The sequence below is a fragment of the Lupinus angustifolius genome, chromosome LG15 (assembly GCF_001865875.1).
Source record: "Lupinus angustifolius cultivar Tanjil chromosome LG15, LupAngTanjil_v1.0, whole genome shotgun sequence".
NCBI classification, from domain to species: domain Eukaryota; kingdom Viridiplantae; phylum Streptophyta; class Magnoliopsida; order Fabales; family Fabaceae; genus Lupinus; species Lupinus angustifolius.
In genome coordinates this window covers 16414103-16420540 of record NC_032023.1, presented here as the reverse complement: position 1 = coordinate 16420540, position 6438 = coordinate 16414103, and positions in this window count along the sequence as shown.

The window sequence follows — 6438 nt, the reverse complement described above, 5'->3', positions numbered from 1 at the left end:
TTTAATATTGATAATATATGTATTCTTGTGCAAAAATTTTATCCTATGGATTTCAATGACCAGGAAAAGATTAACTTGAGATATCAACTTCAATATTTTATTCTTGATGTTGTTAGTCATTCAGATTTGAAGAATATTTCAACCATCTCTGAATTAAGTGCAGCTTTGACAAAAACAAGGAAGGTGAATGCATATTATTTACTTGATCGAGTTATCCGTCTTATCTTAACTCTTACGGTTTCTACAGCTACTACAGAAAGATCATTTTCAACAATAAAGATAATCAAAACAAGATTACGTAGTAAGATGGAAGATGAATTTCTTGCAGACAACATGGTGATTTACATTGGAAAAAAAATAGTTGAAACATTTACATCTGATTCAATCATTGATGAGTTTAAGTCTTTAAAAGAACGAAGAGCGACACTTTAAATGAATGTACATTTTTCTTTAATATTTTTAGTTGTTAATTAATATTATTGATAATTAATATGTTATTTTGAAACTTGAAATAATTATATATGTTTTTTTATATTTTATTATTACTGAATTAATTTTAATCGTAAATTATAATTAAATATTGTTACTCCATCTGAATTTTTAATCAAGTTTCATCACTATTTGTATGTGACTCTATTCAAATGTACGTACAGAGTAATATCATTTTTTATATCGAAAATATCATTGATTCTCTAATTTTTCTATTATATATACAAGATTAATAATATATATATATATATATATATATATCATTTTATATGTCAAATTACATGATAATAAATATTATGAATCTAAAATGAGTATATCTTATATTTAATCGGGTTTAGAGTCAAATTTAAAGATTGACCCAGTTGATATTTAGGGTCAGATTAGTTCTGAGTCTAGGTTCAAAAAATGATCCACTAACGTTTAGGGCTGGGTAAAGACAAGTCTTAACCCGTCTCAAACTAACTCATGCTCACCCATAATCTGTTTGACAAAATGTAATTTTTATAAATGTTGTCAATAAGTATCTTAAATGAAAATATTAAATAAGATTTAATGCATGTAAATTTATTTTGATGTTTTTTAAGTTTTTTTATGTTTTATATTTGTTGAGAAGACTGCTCGAATATAAAAATATTTACAATATGATTCACATGTTTTTTTGTCTTTTATTTTATAAATAAAGAATTATTGAACGATGATATTTTCTTTTATAAAATCAGCCTACGCAATTACGCATTTTCTTATATCATGATATGTAGGGGTGACAATTGGATGGGTTTGGATTTGGATCCTAATGGATGGATAGAAAACTATCCATCAATCCAAATAAATCCATTACATCATATTTTTAAATTATCCAATCCATCCATATCCAATGGATTTCAATCCATCTATTTTATCCATGTATCCATTTTAATGGATTGGATGGATTTATGATCTTTCTCTTGTATTGGGTTAGCACCCCTTGTGCTTCTTTAATTCATTTTCGCTTATAAAAAAAAAGGATTGGATGGATGGATATCCAACCCACGTTTGTTTAATTTGAACAAAACATTTTAATAAAGCAATTTAAAGAAAAAAATTCTTTTAACTAATATTATTTAATAAAGCATTTTCAAATATCAATTTTAAAAAAAATATTTTTCTTAACAAACACTTTTAAAAAGTGTTTTTTTGATAAACAATTTTAAAAGGTGAATTTGTGATTTTTTTTTATAAGTACTCTTAGTAGCAAGAATCTCTGGTGCAACATAATTGGTAGGGGTGTAAAAGTCTGGTTCGGTTTTTGACGCAATTTAATGACCGAACCGAACACAGAGATATGGTTCGGTTCGATTAACCGCAAATTTTATTTAGGAATTGAACCGTTCATTAGTGGTTCGATTCCGCAGTTTTTCATCTTATTTAAAGAAAATCATTTAAGAAATAGTTGAACAGAATTTGCAAAGTATAAAGTCAACTAAATGAATACTAAACACGTCAAAAATAAAATATTTAATACTCTTTCTAGTAAAACAAAAATAATTCAACATCTCAACGCACTACAAACTTGAAATTTTAGTCCAAAAAATCTTCTAAAATGTTCGACAAAATTTAAGAATGACAAACTTGGTACCAATATTTTAGTCCAACAATAACACCTAATACTCCACATCATTAGTAATATCATCGGGTTCTTTCTTTATTTTCTTTTAGTTCTTTAATTTCTTTATTTGATTAATTTCATCTCTGAATAGTGACAAAATGTATACTATTTTTAGTTTTCTTTCTATCTTCTCAATGGATAATAGAGATAATAGATATTTAGGTTTGTTTACTAATTTATTTTTTCTATTTGCCTCTTATTTATAGACTATTTTATTAATAATGCTAAATTCTTAATCATACTTTATCTCTTAACTTTAAAGCTTAATCATCCAAATATAAAATAAAATTATTTTTTAATATGAGGTTCGGTTCGGTTCTAACTGTTCCAAAATTTACAAAACCGTGAACCGAACCAAACTTAAATGGTTCAAAATAAAAAAAAACTTAACTGAACCGCGGAACTGAATCGAACCGCATTTTATGGTTTGGTTCTGTTTCATCAGTTTTACGGTTTAAACCAAAACCGCTTACACCCCTAAAAATTGGGACTTCCATAAGTTGTATGCAACAGTTCATCATCCTGAAATATTTAATTTTGTTATTATATTATCACATTAGTCAATAACCAAAATGATATATTTATACTTTGCATTAAGATGTTGGGGTAAAGTACTATGGCCGTAATCGTTTGTACTTTTTTGATAAACACTTTTTAAAATCACAATTGCAATTTTCAACTTTTGTAATGTGTGTGAGATTGTGCTTAGAAAGGTGAGAGATTTTTTATATTAATTGGAAAAAAAATTTGTTTTTATTTTGATTTTTTTGGATGGATTGGTTATTCATCCAAATGGATATAACTATGGATATCCATTGGATATAATGGATGGATTTGAATCCATCCATTATCAACATCATCCATTGGATTATATCCATTTAAATCCATTAGTTCTAACGGATGGATTTGGATGGATTTAATTTGGATGAATTTTGGATTATGGATAATTTTGCCACCCCTAATGATATGTATTACAAATAGTACTTTAAAAGTTTAAAGTGATATCTTTATTATATTTTACTTTCTTATGATGTAAAAATATTTTTAACTTGATTTTGTAGAAGAAAATGGTGAATAAGATCTTTGCTTCTGACCTTGTCAAAGTTTTGATGAAGACACCAACATTATCAAAAAGAAGAAAAGGAAGATTACTTATGAAGACAAAAAAGATTAAAGCTTCAAGACAATTAGTTTAAATCTAAATAGGTACTCTATCATATACTCTTTAATATACCAAAGTAGTAATGCTCAAAATATTTTAAAAGAAATTGAAAAACTTCAAGTTTTAAATGAAAACATTTTTCAAAATACTGGGTAACAAGTTAGTGAAATTTGAGTAACAGGTTACATGGGTGAGAATCAGTTATCCAACAAAATCAATGTAATTTTTCAAACCGTCGTGTTTGGGTAACGATCACCCACTTGTTGTAATCGGTTACTCAGAGCTGTTACATCAGTTTTTCAGATTTGAAACTCAAGGGTTTTCATCCCAAACAAAATGTCTTCATGCCAAACAACTCATACTCTTTCATAAAGGCATAATGACTGATTGGAAAGCCTATTTAAAGGTCTTAGAACTCACAATCATTTAACAACTCTTTCATAAATCTTTCACACTTTTCTCACAACTTTCCTACACTTTTCTGAAATAGTTTTCTGCACTTCTAGCAACTTGCACTCAAACTTTCAAAGTTATTTTTCTGAGTTGCTTGAAGTAAAATGTTTCAAAGTTTTGTAAACTTAAAGAGCATTATTACTAAGTATACAAAAGAGTTGATTGGATTGCAAGTATTATTATATTTCATACTTGTAAAGGCAATCCAAGCCATCATTGTAATTCTTCATTCATTGTAAATACTTTCTTTCACATGGTGTGAATAGAAAGGGGATAGAGTNATTCATTGTAATTACTTTCTTTCACAAGGGTGTGAATAGAAAGGGGATAAGGTTACTTGGAAAGGTGTTTTCCAAGGGTATAAGTATTAGTGAGTGTGTAAGATACATAGAGATCTCGGGGTGAGATATTGTAATTAAAACTCATAATATTTAGTGGAAAATCTTTTGTGCTGCAAGAGTACTGGACGTAGCCTTCGGAGGACAAGAAGGTGAACCAATATAAAACATATGTGTACTCTCTTCTCCCTTACCTCTTTGATTTATTCTTGTTTATTTTCTGCAATATTATCCGCTGCACTTTAATTCTTCATTTTGTAGAAAAAGTGGTCATAATTTCTAGACAACTAATTCACCCCCTCTTAGTTGTAATCTTAGTCTTATAATTGGCACTAGAGCTTTTTTGAGTAAGTTATTCTCAAAACTGATCCTACATCAAAGATGACCGCAAGATCATTCCTATGAGAAGGTTCTAACATAAACCGCCCTCCAAGTTTTTTTGGAGAATGCTATGACTTATGGAAAATCAGAATAAGAATATTCATAGAATCCCAAGACTTGTATATATGGAACGCAATTGAAGAAGAATCATATGAACCCTTCACAGTTATAAATAGTGTAAGGGAAATAAAGCCTAAATCTTCATGGAATGATGAAGACAAGAAGAAGGTGCAATATGACCTAAAGGCAAAGAACATCCTCACTTCTGCTCTTGGAATTGATGAGTTCTTTAGAGTATCTAACTAAATCCGCCAAGGAAATGTGGGATATTCTAGAGACCACACATGAAGGAACGAAGGAAGTTAAAAGGTCAAGGCTAAACACCCTCTCTCAAGAATATGAAATGTTTCGAATGAAACTTGGAGAGAAGATACTAGATCTTCAAAAGAGACTCACCCTCTTACAAATCACCTTCTTGCTCTTGGTAAGGTATTATCTAACAGTGACTTGAACTTGAAAGTTCTAAGATCACTTGCCAAAACATGGCAACCAAAGGTAACAACCATTTCTGAAAAGAAAAGTTTATCGAAAATGTCTTTGGCTGCGTTATTTGGAAAATTGTAGGAACACGAGTTAGAACTCAACCAATTGGACCAACATGAAGAACAAGAGAAGAAAAAGGAAGAATATTTCTCTCAAAGCAAAAAATGACAAATATGAGTCATCAGAGCATGAATCCGATAAAGAAGAGATAGCAGACATGAGTCTTCTTGTGAAGAAATTCAGCAAATTCCTCAAAAGGAATAAATGTGGTAGAACTGGACAAGTAAGAAAGTTCACCAAGAACAACGATGCATCTACTTCAAATCAGAATTTTACATGCTTCGAATGTGGAAAGGCTTGCCACATGAAGATGGATTGTTCAAATTTGGAAAAGAATTCATTCAAGGGAAAGAATGAAATAAAGACCGGAAGGAGAGCATATATATCTTGGAAAGACAACGATACAAGTTCCGCCTCTGAACCAGAAAATGATGAACAAGCACGTCTCTCTTTGATGGCATCTCATCATTTTGATGATGAAGAGGTAAATGACTCAAAACTATATTCTTCTGAATTACAAACTACATTTAATGACATGCATGATGAGTACATCAAACTCATCAAAATGTTTTTAAAATAAAAAACTGATTTAGATTCATTTAGAAACAAACCTTCATCATCTTCATGTCAAAACTATATTGCTCTTGAAAACAAAGTTACAACATTAAATCTTGAACTTAATAAGTTAAGTAAGAACAGTAAAAGTTTAAATAGGAGCATCAATGATCAATGACGCTCAACAGACCGAAGAGGACTTGGCTATTCAAAAGGCCATGTTTCTAAGAAACCTAATGTCCCAATTAAGATAAACTTTCACAAAGAAAGTATCCATGCTCATAAACATAATAATGATAAAACTAGGATACATAACCATCAACCCACATGCACATATTGTAAACATCATGGGCATATACCAAACACTTATAAAATTAGAAAATATGGTATACTCCTTGGTCATTATAAATGGGTTAAGAAAGGTGCTAACCATATAGAACCCAAAGAATATTGGGTACCTAATAAAACTTAACCTGTTTTGCAGGATAACTTGGGAGCCGCCTGCAACCTATGTTATTTGGATAGCGGTTGCTCAAAACTCATGATAGGCGACATATCAAAATTCTTTGTCCTTACCCCAAGGGACAAAGGATATGTCACATATGGTGATAATAACAAAGGAAAAATTCTTGGAGTTGGTAGAATTGGAAAACCTCCCTCAAATACTATAGAAGGTGTGTTATATGTTGAAGGACTCAAGCACAACCTTCTTAGCATAAGTCAACTATATGACAAAGGCTTCCATGTGCCACTCTACCCAGATAAGTGCATCATAGAAAGTAAGAATCTTCATCACTCTAAAATAGTTGGTA